At 41.6% G+C, this 13,546-nt stretch overlaps 1 long non-coding RNA gene across 1 annotated transcript in view; it reads left to right on the top strand.

The window, feature by feature from the left end:
• LOC112987057 (uncharacterized) overlaps nt 1-3,322 on the top strand; it is a 54,493-nt gene extending 51,171 nt beyond the window's left edge. Inside the window, exon 9 of the long non-coding RNA XR_010385626.1 lies at nt 155-3,322. This is a non-coding gene — a long non-coding RNA (uncharacterized LOC112987057). The remainder of the gene's footprint in view (nt 1-154) is intronic.
• Nucleotides 3,323-13,546: the final 10,224 nt, after the last annotated feature.

Below are 13,546 nucleotides of genomic sequence, written 5' to 3'. Positions count from 1 at the left end.
TGTGTGCAAAGAAAGGGGAAAAAGCCACCAGTGCATGCAGACACACGGTCCATCTTCTCCTGTTGGCCCCACAGGAGACAAGCATGGGCACGCAGGGCTGGTCGCAGTTGCGGATACGTGCGCTCTCCTGTCTTTAATAATAATTTATCCACAGGCCCTCACCCTCGCCCGAATGAAACCTCCTCATCGGATGCTCCCATGGATTAGGAGTGACTCTTTGGGTACTGGTGGGAAATCAAGCGAGCAGACGGGAGGACAGATGCAGCTCTGCAGATCAGCCCCAGCTCCGTGTGGCAAACACCTTGGTGAAAAAAGGTGCTGTCCTTCCCGACCGCTGCTTGCAGTGTCCAGGCCCTGCCCTGGGCACGCGCAGCCCGGGCGGCCGCCTTCCCCCGGGCATCCCGGGCATGCGGGGTGCCTGGGGACACCTGGGGCAGCCGGTGGCAGGATCAGGCCCTGCAGGAAGAGCAAATTTGTTTGCTTAGGAAATGTAGGGCTTGGGAGGGCAGCGGAGGCGTGTATTATGTATTCAGTATTTTGTGATCAAAACCAAATTTACCCCCAGGAGATTAGCTTAGTACAAACTGTGCAGCAATGCAAAATTATCTCTTTTAAAAAATGCTGTCCTAAGTAGTGATGGGGCCGGGGGAGACTGGGAGCCATGCCTGTGCCTTGCTGGGAAACTTGGTGTTATTCATTATCTTTAGCTAATTAATCAATACAAAAGCCTTTCCATGCACATTTTCAAGCATTTCCAGCAGAGGGTCTTCACCTCAACATAGATCAGCTTATCCTCTAAAAAGGAAAAATAAATCCCCACAAATGGCATTATTACAAAAGAGATTTTTTTTTTCAATAAAACTTTTAATTTCCTTTCTACATAGCCATAGGCCAAAATAAACACAAACACACACTTATCTTCTCAGCTTAAAGACAGGTAGGAAAAAGCTTGGAGGTTTCAAAACAGAGGCCTAGCCCTGCAGGAAAAAAAAATAAAAGGAAAAATCCCAAGACTAGAGAACTTCTAGAATTCCAGTGTCAGTGGTTATTAGTCTTCACATCTTCCCATATCTTTCAAAAATAGAGTTCAGGATCAAAAACATCTGTCACACAAAAATTTATCTAATGCATTTCACCTTAAAATGTTAGCATGTTATTTACAATTTCTACATAAGCAATTAGAAAGCATAATTTCCCAAATTTCTGAGGAAGCCTTATTACACTGTTTAAACTGCAGGTGGGAAAAGTGATGCAAAAAGAATTCATGTATTTCCCATCACCCGTCACTGCTCTCCCTGCAGTCCTTTCCCCTTCCCCTTTGTGGTACCTCCTCCTCAGCTCTCCAGCCATAATCCACCCTTATCTGTCCTACAGCTGTGCAAGTTAAATCTGCTCAGAGTTCATTAAAGTAATCAAAAAAGGATTATCTGTTTGTGTAAAAATCCAACATTTTAAAATGAGATTAAAATGTTAAAATGGGAAACATTGACCAGCTATACTTTTTTTTAAACCATTTTGCTTATTATCGGTGACCGAGGAACCACTATTTTATGATCTTGTTTTTTAGTTTACGCCTTTTACTGCTAGCTCTGTAAAGCTGTGATTTTCTCTCTGTCCCCAATGTCAAATATTAGTCTGAAAGCTTTATTCTCTTATGGTACTGTCATCTGCAACTGCCTTTCCGTGTCTGCCATGGTCTCTCTACTTTACTGTACTTATGAAGCCTATGTTACTGCTGTTGTGAATTTTACTTATATCTATTTTTCCAGACAAGCCAGGAGACCTTTGCTTTGACAGCAGTCCTGGATAGTAAAGCACTATACAGACCTGGCTTAGGAGTTGGCTCCTGAAGTGCTATGCACAGATTTGCTTTTCAATGTGTTGGCCTAACTGAAACACTGGAGGAAAGGGAAGAGAGAAATTCTTTTGTGGTATGTCTGCAGATGGATTTTCACACTAATAGAAACAAAAAGCTGACAATAAGTTCGTGTCAGGTGGAACAAACATTTTGCTTTGCCTCAGCACAAAATATTTCTTGTTTATTTTCCTTTAACAGTTTAAAAACAGAAAGTTTAGACAACCTCCTAAACAAAGGGTGGCTGTGAAGTCTAAAGAGTTCATTCAGAGGATGTTGAAATTAAACATTTACCAATCAAGAAAAAATATGTCCATCAAAATAATTAACTGAAATCAATCTATATTTTTGAGTGTTTTGCAGAGTACCTCCCTACCAAAAGTCCCTCCTCCTCATCTCCTGTTTAGGGGTAAGAAAATGGAAATGTTATGGTCTTCATTTTAAAGATAGAAAACTTGGGTGGAGAGAAGTTGGGACTGATCCCAAGTCACACGGGATGTCTCAGAAGCAAGAGTCCCATTCAGATATCAGTTCAGCCCTGGGCTACAGTGCCATTCAAGTGTTATTTTCCTGCTCAGAGAAAGAGCCCCTTTTCCCTCACCTGCACAGCTGCCTTTTTTTTTTCCTCCCTCCTATTTATTCAAGTCAATCTGCCAGGCTGCAGCAGCCGAGGCAGCCCTCGGCCAGCAGTGTCCCCGGCACCATTTATTCCTCAGCTACGAGCTCGTGATCCAGGGCAGACTCACGCTGCCTTGGCCGCAGCTGAGATATGAAAAGCAATAGCTATTGCAGATGGCTGCCACTTCCCCCCCACACCTCACCTCCAGCCCTGAAGTTTAGAGGTTAGTAAAGCAGAAGGGAAAAATTTGTAATTGATTCTGCACTTCCACGTTGCTCGCCGGGGATCAAAGCCTGCGCTCTCTGCCCAGGGAGATCTCCCATTGAAATCAGCAGGGAGCTTGCATAAGGTCTTCAGGGGTCTAAGAGCAACCATCTGCCCCAAGAATAAAGAAAATAAATCCCAGGTGGCAGTTTAGAAAACAGAGTTCAGGGTGAAATCCCTATGTCTGTGAGGCACAAACTGTGATGGATTAGAAACAAGATATTCTCAATACGTAATTACGAATGTTCATATCAGAGATGTGATTCTAAGCATCATAAGCAGTGTTATAAACTGCCACCAAACTGCTTTGTCAATAGTAGCTCATGAAGGACTCCACAAAGCCTAAAACTCCTGCTTGAGTGGCCCCATGTCTTTTAGCAAGGAGTATCCTCTCAGTGTAATGACACTGGATGCTTTTTAAAAGTGAGGCTCTTGAGGCTCATGAGGCTTTTTTCCCCCTCAAAAGGTATATGGGGTAATGGTTTGGCATCCTATGGCTTGGATTGCATAAAATGTCAGCATATGAACCTCTGTATTTATACATTTTAAAATGTTACAAATTTCTAATTTTTAAAAAATCTATACTTGCATATAAAATTTTATATATATATATACAAAAATAAATATATAAAAATGTATACTCTATATTTATACTAAGTGTGTCTTGCACGTGACATACGTTTGCCCAAATTGCAGATTCTTAATGGAGAACTGACACAGGCACCACTCACTGAAAATGAGACATAGGCTAGCTCCATGGAAGCCATGTTCATGGCTGATTTATGTTCATGTTCTGAGCAAAAATTCCTACGGGTCTCAGGAGGTAGCACATTATCTGTGGTCCCCAGCAAAAAGCCTGCTGTGGTCAGTAGAAAAATTCCAGTGGACTTAAGATCAGATCATAAACAATCTCTTGGAGATGTATTTTTGACCTCTCTCTGCCCTTAAGGAAGACTTGGGTAGAAAAATCAGCCCAGGAGAAAGAGGGAGTTCATGGAAAATTGAGTGTTTTTCCAAGCTGAGTGGTGGGACTGCTTAGCCGCTGCTGAGCTTCAAATGCGATGATTTGCCGCCTGTGGCAAGAGCTGGTGCATAGGCTACCCCGGCTGCTGCCCTCCTCCTCCTGCTCACAGCCCGGCCCCGGCGGGGAGGCTGCCACCGCGCCACTGGCCCTTGATAAACACAGAAGCAGGGGAGATGGCGCCCTTATTTTGTATTTTGCCTGGGTCAGGTTGTCACCTACCAGCCCTGCCTCTCCCAAAAACAGGGGCTGCCTCCTTTTCCCCTCCACCATGCTAGGGGGACCAGTCAGTGAAACAGGCAGTGGGATCTGCAAAGAGGCACCCTGGCCAGTGCCGAGATTTTCGTGGGCTTCAGAGCAAAGTAGAGTTTTAAGGCAGGATTCAAAGAAAGCTGATGAATTAATGTCACAGGTATTTATTTAGTGAAATTTTCTGACAGGAAGTAAAATACGGAAGGAGGAGCAGAAGTTTGAGTTTGAAAATGTCCTTCTGGAGGCAGGAGTCAGCAAGTGAAAGATAAGCGAGATTTGGGGTAGAACAAAAGGGTTTTTAAAGCTGAGCTGGATCACTTATCCTGGATTTGATAGGCGAGGAGTAGTCCATAGCGGGTGGTTTAACACGATAAGCAACTGGGGAAAGATCTTTGCAGCAGTATTGTGAGTGTTGAAAGCTTCCTTTGGTAATACTGGAGAGAAAGGGGTTGCTGCTCACAAGAGAGGAGTTGGCAAATGTAGCTAGGTCATGCCATGGATGCTGGGATGACCTAGCCAGTATCTTAGGTTGGGTGGAAGATCTGGAAGCACCCCGGATGTGTGGATGGAGTAGCAGCTCCAGGCTGACAGTTGTGCTCTCAACTGAGGTGTCAGGCAGGACTGGAGCTGCTGTTCACAGAGATGCAAAGATGGGACATACATATCTGTGGAGCGAGGGGACTTGAGGGGACAAACGAAGAGCTTGATTGCCCATGTTAAGCTTCAGCCCACCAATGCTTGTCACATGAGATGTAAGGGAGATAAGCTGACAAAGAGTTGTGCTTTGACAGAGACTAGAGCTTGACAAGAGTCCTAAATTAGGGATAAGCAAATGAACAAAGATATAAATTACCCAGACTCTCTTCCCAAGCCTCAAGCAAGCCAACCATTGACTTATCATTTCCTCTGCCTTTCCACTTCCTTGATTTGTGTGGGAGTCCAAAAGGAAATGTCAAAGGCTGGTTTTCTAGCATTTCCAAGAGAGATAAAATCAGAAAAGCTACCAAAATTAGCTTTGTTAATATTCTTGGCATGGTTTTTCCAGATTAATTTCTAGACCAAAAAGTGATTTTAATCTAGACATTTGGATACCTTCCAAACATCTGGACTTCTTGAAGTTAGCTCAGATTTGCTCTATCTATTTTGGTTGTTTTTTCTGTTGTACTATTAGAAAAACCACAAAAATATTTAAGTGCTGGAGGAATAGGCTTATGGGGAAATTTTCCAGGAACAAAATACATGCACTTGTCTAGGTGTGATTAAAGAGGGGGTTGTGATGAAGATTATCTTCCAGTCATACTGTCCACTCAGAAGGAAAGTGAAGCATCTCTGGGGCAAAATTAGTATGTAATTAGAAGTGATGGAGCACTGTTAAGGCTCAGGCTGTGGCTCCTTGTCCTGCTTTGGTTCTTAAGTGTTTACTTGGGGTCTGTGGAAGGCTGGCAGGATGCATCTCTGATTCTTCTTCTTTCTCTCTATGCTTTCTATTTATTGGCTAGGGAGAGCAGCTGAAAATTTTCTTATTCATTATAAGCTGCTGTAATATAGGAAGAAGATCAGCTAGGTCAGTCATGACTACAACTAACACTTGTCAGCACTTCCAATGTGCCTAGTAATGTCAAAGTAATTTCATAAGGAAGAGGACACAGAAGAGGTAGCTGCTACATTGGAAGAAGCTCAGAGAGAGATGCAGTATCAGAAAACTAGGCTTTATTACGAGCTAGTAAAAATAATACGATATGTGCAGAGGAAGAGGGGACAACAGGACCTGGGGATGGAGTAACGGGAAGGCGTCCAAGCAGCTGGTGCTCCAGTGGGCTCTGCTGTACTGAGGGGAAAATCAGACTCTGCTGGACAGGAGGAGTGAGCTGCTGAAAGGTGGTCTCTCAACCCGGTCTATTGGCAGGCCAAAACACACAATGCATTTCTGTTTTATTTCCAATTTGTCTTAAGTAAGCGGGGAATCCTCCTGAAATTACACAGGAGAAATGGAAAAAGGGTAGTGGGAAACTGAATGGTTGGAAAGACAAAAAGCTGGGGGATAGGAAAGATCAGGACTCTTATCTGACCAGGTGATCCTAAGTCATGCTACTAAAAAATGAAGAATTTTCTGTTGCAGCTGTAACTTCTCTCACTTGCTCACATTCTTGTTCAAGTGTCCTTTTTTCTCAAACGTCTATGGAGAACTTGATGGTCTGTTTGTCAAAGCAGGTGGTGGATCTCCAATGACCTGTTGGACAGATGTTAATGAATTGGGATGGTTGCACACTATGCAGAAATGCTTCCTTAATTAGAGTAAAAAGAAACTTGCAGTATGATTATTATCTTGTTTACTTGGAGCTGGTTTTGTGCTGACTCCATGAAGTTTATCCACATCAGATTTTTAAAGGGATCCATCACACACTCTCTGTATGGCCTAGTAAAGCATTCCTGCTCTCCTTGGCAAAGAAACATGTTGAACAGGGTCTGTAATCTCTGACTGGCCAAAGCTGAATAGATACTTATTTTCTTTGTCTAAACTCTTTGATAAAATGAAATCTGTAGTCAATGTCTGGTAGATATTATGGTAGTGGAACAGGTGTAAAACTCAAAGAGAATGGTTAATAGAGTCTGCATGTGGAGCCAGCACTTTTCTGAAAAGCTGAAAGAGGGAAATTGAGAATTTACAGATCCTGTGGCTGGCAACTGTACTTGATTTTTTGCCATCTTGGTTTTTCAGTGGTTGCCTGGAGTAAAAATTTTATAAGTGTCATGTGACGCTCCATGTATTTATGGTGTTCAGCAAATTTTTGGGACAAGAGTGCCTTTCTGTACGTGCAAATTATGTGTTCCTTTCAGGTTGTAATTGGGACTTTGGCTTCATTTTGGAACACTCTGTCCTTTGTGACTTGTTTTAATGTTTTGGTTTTTCCATTTTATGGTGATCATAACTTGTTTAGGACTTTATTCATAGCCCAAGAAAAATAAGGGTGATACAAAATACTTTAGGTCTTCAGTGATGTAATTGTTCAATTGAAGCCATGTTATTCATGGTATTACACATAGAGGACCACAGCATCCCAAATGTTTGGCAATGCAGCTATGCAATTTGATAAATAGTGGTGAATGGGATACAGGTGCTTTCTGCACACCTCCAAGCTTGCAGTAAAACATTTCAGATGGATGAAGCTGGCAATCAAATCTACAATGCCAATATAACAGGGCAGGGAAATGGCTTTTCCCTTTTCTCTGTAAAGCAAAGCAAGAAAGGAAAGCACTATAGGAGTATCAGGAGACTGGTGTTGAGCATGTATCCCTGGAGAATACCAGTGCCTGACACAAGTTTTCAGGAAACTGGAACTCTTGTGTGAGAACACAAGGCAATTTAAGGTGCTTTCGGGAATCTGAGGGCATGCTATATTGCTGGTGAAGCAATAGACATGGTGTATATTGATATTCTGAAGAGAATACTGAAACAGGTAGAGTTTGCCTTTGAAATTTTAAGTGCTGTCCAATTATAAACACAGATACCCTGTGTGGGAATTATCAGTAGGCCAAGACTGCCAGATGGAGCAGGTGCAGGAATGGAGGTAATGGAAGTATAGTGAAGATCAGAAAAAGAAAAGAAAGGAAATGACATGCTGCTTAGAGTGCGTTTATTACCATGATCAGGAATATATCTGAAATGATGAACTCAGAACATTACTATGAACTAGAAAAAATAATATTATAATAAAAAATTCCCTGCAATCTTAGCTCTTTTAAGATATGTTGAATCAGCCTATATCTGGTAGCTCTGACATTATACATTACAAGAAAATTTGGCACATCTATCTGACTTGATTCTTTCATCATTTTATAACTTGATTTTTTTTTCTAACTGATGGCAAGATACAGACTGAACAATATGACACTTTAGTATTTTGAAGTCTTCATCTGAAAGTGCTTGTGTATGTGTGTGTTTATAAATATATATATGTATTTATGCATTCATACATGTAATTGTATACTACTACTATTTTGAAGCAATTAACAAAATTGCAGCTGTACTAGCAGTAATAGTCTTGTGAACAGAGCATGTTAGATGTTTGCTGTGGGACTTTTTTTTATGTGGGTGCTGTAATTGATAAGCCGTAAGGGTTTTGAACTGTAGACAGGGAAATTTTAGATCCACAAAAAGACTCATTTGTCAGTTCCTATCTACCTGTCACAGTGGGCAATGAAACTTCTTTTTAAAGGATTCTCTAAACCCATCAGTTTGCTGTCTAATCACAGAGATGCCCAGTATCCACACACATCAAGGCTGACACCAATACATTTTCCCAGGGTCCTAGTGGCTACATCCAGACATAGCCTTAGGCACTTTAACTGGGACTTAAGCAGAATTTAGACACATAATTCCAAAACATCTTGAAATGCAATAGTCACTTGAACTCCACTGGTATCTCACTTTTAAATAAAAAATTTTCTAGATGCCTTGTGTTTTCTTCTTTTCATTCCCAAAGCACTCCAATTTTGGCAGGGCAGAGTAATTTAAAACCTAACTCATATTGAAGCCTGTTGGAAAGAAGAACTAGATGTCTTTGCAAACAGCACAGCTCAAACTGAAAGGTGTTCCCAGGGCACACCTAGCTTGCATCAAAGGGATTAATGTTCTCATAAAAAAAAGCGTTACAATAGCTACTTATTCAAGAACACAATAGAGGCGTGATGGAGGGTGCTGTATAAGAGGAAGAGGGTATGGCTATCAGATGGGAGGGGAGACACTTAGGGTCCTGAATCTGCTCCCAAAATTGTTTATATATCTTAAATTGAATTACTAGGTGAAGTAGTGAGGCAATGATGGGTCATCACCCTACAGATGAGTGACCCTAACTACTATAAAGTAGAATTTGCAGACCTGATCTCTTTCTGGGCTGATGAGTTTTGTCCTATTTTATAGACAGTGGGACAATTTCCACACAAAAAGAAGAAAAGCTTGTGGCTTGGTTATTGGAGTAGGTGGAAGGTCTATGTTGGTACTCCCTAGGCCGAGGTAGGAACTGGTCTTCTGTTTTCTGTCATCTAACAGGAGACCACCATTCATTTATAGAAAATGCTTTGAAAGGACCATTGTAGACAGGTCACTTCCAGGCAGGGTTTGGGGGTGTAGATCCAGACAGGTCCAGACACTAGACAGCAATGCATGATGGGATTAGGTCTGTTGGTCAGCTTTGGGCAGCTATGGGAGCAAGGCAGCTCCCTTCATACTGGGATAGGTGTTTTGGGTCCCCTTCTCATGTCCCTACATTTTATTGGGATGCAAGGAGGCAGGGATCATGCTGGAGACTGGTTGTCTAGCACGAAGAACTATAAGCCAAACTTTAAGGTGCCTAGCACTTACTAGACTAGCAAGAAGTATCCTGAAGCAATGATAAGAGGTGAGAAACGAAATCTTAGATACCCTGAATTGAAAACCTCAAACTGACTTGAGTAGAGTCAGACCACTGAGCAGTTCGAGACTTAGCTTTCTGCTTGGCTTCCAAGGTTGCTACCACTTTTCATAGGAGCACTTTCATCTTGCCACAAAACTGCTCCTATTTCTTCTGTGCTCAACTAATACTCCTCTGGGAATGGTGTCAATGGCTTAAAGGACAAAATAATACTGGGAAAAGTTTTGTGAGTTGTAGCTATTTTTTAATGTGATTTTAGCAGCTGGAGACGGGGAGGAGAGCCAGGATGATATGACCAGCGAGCTCTCCTCAAGGCAGTTGATATTTATTGCCCACAGTTTAAGACTTGCTCTCCTAAACAGTGGTTCCTTTCCAAAAAGGTGAATGCAGAGGGAAGGATGCAATACATATGTAACTTGCTGTGACTCATTAATGAAACAATGTGCCGTAAAGTCATTAACAATTCCAAAGTTTACAAAGAGTAAGGCTGCTGATATATAGCTTCTTTAATGTGACATCTCTCATTGCAATGGGACAGGCAAGGATATTGTTAAAAACAAGTCAGAATGACTGTAAATGGGCCCATTAGCAATCATCTGGCAAAAGATGAACGCAGAAGGTTTCTGTGTTTTTGTTTTTGTTATTTCTTTTTTCCAGTAGAACAACATTGGTGTTTAACTGGTCATCACTCTTGGCTTTTGTCTTGAGTAATAATACCTATGTAATAGCACCGCTGGTCTCGTGGTGCTTCTGCAAGCTGATCTGTAGGAAATAAGTAAGAAACAGATCTCTCCTGTAGCACCATACACAAACTGAAGTTTTGTGGCTAAAGGGATGAAGTGATAAAAAGTGTGGCTTCATGCAGTGATCTGGATAAATAATACCAACTGACTGTACTTTGGAAGCTCTTCTGGGATTTATAAGAAGTGTTTCCAGAAAGACATATGAGTGTCTTTTCATCGAACTTGAAGGATTCTCAGAATTGGCCTAGGGTCAAAATCAACATAAGGGAACGCATTCAGCTTGAACAGCATCACAGTGTAACCTAAATCTCTCTGAGGTTAAAGATTAGGATGATCATTAAATATCTCCAGCAACCTTGTCAGCTAATCCAAAACACAACCAGCTAGCTGGAAATACTAAGCCTTTTGGTCAAGCTACAGTCTGTTTCTTTATGAAGATATTGGGAAAATCCAGTGACAGAAATAGGTCATAGGAAAAACACAGGCCAATTCATTTGGGAAGATTTTTCCATACATGCTTTTTGTTCTCCTATTTTCTAGAATGGCTTGTCCTAGAAACATGAACCTTGCTTTATGCTCTTGCATTTATGAAGAAAAACAATGACTTTCTTTGCTTCTCAGTGTGGTTAATACAGGAATTATCAAACCAGTATCTAGCTCTAGATAAAGCTGAACAAATAGCATGTCCATATGTCTTACACGCATGGCAGAAGTGAGAACTCACTTTCAAGAAGAGATGAATGCTAGCTGGAAGCCAGGACTAAAGGTAAATTTAAGTCATCTTGGAGGTTTCTTGAGCAATCTTTTGCAGCCTGAGCTTGGATCTGCAGTCTGAGATTCGCAGAACTGCATGGGTGCTGGCCAAGGGCTCTGCTAAACTGAGCATCTCACCAGGCAGTGGAAGGTCTAGATTTTCAAATTCACCTTGGTGCCTTAAAATACAGAGAGCACCTCCACTGAATTTTAAAAGCACCCCAGCAGATGGATGATTTCAATCCTAATTTACAATAGGAATTCATGACTGACAAATTTGTAAACCCTTCTAGGTACTGTCTGCATCTTCAGTCACCAAAGCACCTTTGGAAACCTGGCATAGAGAGCTTTGGTTCTTCCCAGCAGCTCTTGATTACAGATGCTGACAGACCACTTACCTCAGGAACACTGCAGGCATTTTGAATGTTATGCAAATTTTGTCAAAAAGCTGGGAAGTCTTGGTTTTGACACTATTCCTGTTGCTCCTATTTTGCTATAGAGCTATGGAGACTAATATATGCAGTTCTCAAAGTTTGAACAAAAGGAGATAAATTTTGGCTGACAAGTGCACTCATATAAACCATGAGTCAACCTTCCTACCTGAATTTGGTCTTCAAATTCTCTCTCAATACTACCTTTAAAACTAACAGTTTCATGGCTGCAGATACATCAGTGCTAATCAGTGTATTTTATTATATGTTATATAATACTATTAGACAGGAGTCTATTCTCAGTTAAAGCACGATACTACAAAGGGGTTCAAAGGTAAATGACAGTAGAAATGCCAGTAAAGCTTTTTACTATAAATCCACCTACTATTTTCTCAGGATACAGTTTTATAGCTTGTTATCCAACACTCCAGCTCTTTTTATTTCCCCTTGCCTTTCTGTGTGAGTCAGGATCCTCTCCACCTTTGAACGTCCAAATTTCAGCCCCAGGTCTGACATCTACCTGCTCTGCATGTCTTTGCTCCTAATGCCTTCCTCTCATTTTTCTTATGAGGCTCAGGAGAAAGGCGTAGGCTGGAATCATGTTGACTTGACTGGAACAGCCCATTCCATAGTCTGTCCTGCGCTAGCTGTGCTGCAGAACTGCCCCAAGACAGGCTCCGTATGCCAGGCGAACACTGACGTGACCTTTGGACACTGCGGACGAAGTGGCTCTGCAGCCGAGGTTTGTAACACTGAGAGAGGCTCCAGGAGGCTCAGGGGTGGGGAGGTAGGTGAGAGCTTTGTCACCTCCCTTGGCTGGGAGACTCAAAAGATGGCCAAACAAATAACAGTAATTGAACTGGAAAACCATTACACACGAATGAGGCATGTGATAAAGAAAGGATGAGACCATGGCTTTGAGTCTTGGAAGTCTTTCAATTTCCCGTCCTTCAGCAGAGCAGGGTGCCAAAACCCCACAGGTGTTTGCTTCACACAACTGAAAAAGGGGGTCTGCGCTGCTCAGAGATCATTGCAGAGCTGTAAAATAGCTTGGCCCTGATGTGCACATTTGAATTATTATTATATTCATATTCTTTCTTAATATTGTCAGAAAAAACATTTTTCCCATGAGAAATTCTGAACCTTTTCCTCCACTGAAATCTGGCCAGGGCTCCTGCTGATGGAAAGGGTAATAAAGGAAGTGAGCTATCCAAAGAGCTCTGACAATGTTTATTATAATTTTTTTGTCCACCACCCAGACTTATGTTTTAACCTTCGGCATCTCAGGAAATACTGGCGTACCAAAAAATGCATGGATGCGACCCTCACCATAAATTGGTGGTGCTAATTTGGAAGTAAGGGAGAGTTGTGCAGAGGTTGCTTTAAACTAAGTGTGGTTTATAGATCATGATTTGGATGCCAAGGACACATTCAAGGCAGTCCTTTCCTCTAAATCTCTCTTCTAGTCTTTGTTTGTTTGCTTGTTTGCTTGAAGACCTTTTCCCTTCCCTTCCCTTCCCTTCCCTTCCCTTCCCTTCCCTGCTGTTGGAGAATACAGTGATGGCACAAGCAGACTTTTGGATTTAAAGCAACAGAGGTGGACAAAAATTTCCCATCCAAAGGCCCAAGCCCAGGTTCTGGAAGTAAGGCGTAGAGTTTAAAAGGAGCACAGCAGTATTTTAGAGATTTTAAAGTTCAGTCTTAAAAAAGCTTTCATGGAATGGTGTTTTAGTGGATGATTGACTTGCCTAAAATGAAATGTAGCATTTCAAAGAAAACTGCTATAGTAGCTAAATCCAATGAGAAACGAGAAAATACATGACTTGAACAGAATTGTTCTAAAAAAAGTTTCCAGTGTTAATTCTGCAGAATGCTTCAGATAGTTTGTGCTAGCTCAGTAGCTTAAAGCAGTCCTGAGCTCCCAAGTCTTATCAACTGTGGGATAGCATGGAAGGAATCCTTAAATCTCTAATGTAGTTGGTGTAGGTCTGAGGTTTGGATCCAAAACTGGACTCAAATCTGAATATCTTTGTGATGTTTTGATTTAGAATTCTGGAAAAGTCCATTCTAAAACTGATCTTTGTCACAAAACTGGGATTTGGTTTTGAACATTCCCAGTTTTGACTCTTTGATGCAAATTTAGAGGCCAGATTTCTACCTCTTACTAATTTCTAAAGAATGTTTTGATGTGAAAATG

Source organism: Dromaius novaehollandiae, chromosome W (assembly GCF_036370855.1).
Source record: "Dromaius novaehollandiae isolate bDroNov1 chromosome W, bDroNov1.hap1, whole genome shotgun sequence".
In the NCBI taxonomy this organism is placed as follows: Eukaryota; Metazoa; Chordata; class Aves; order Casuariiformes; family Dromaiidae; genus Dromaius; species Dromaius novaehollandiae.
The sequence above is the reverse complement of the archived record's forward strand: the minus strand, read 5'-3'. Positions and strand labels throughout refer to the sequence as shown.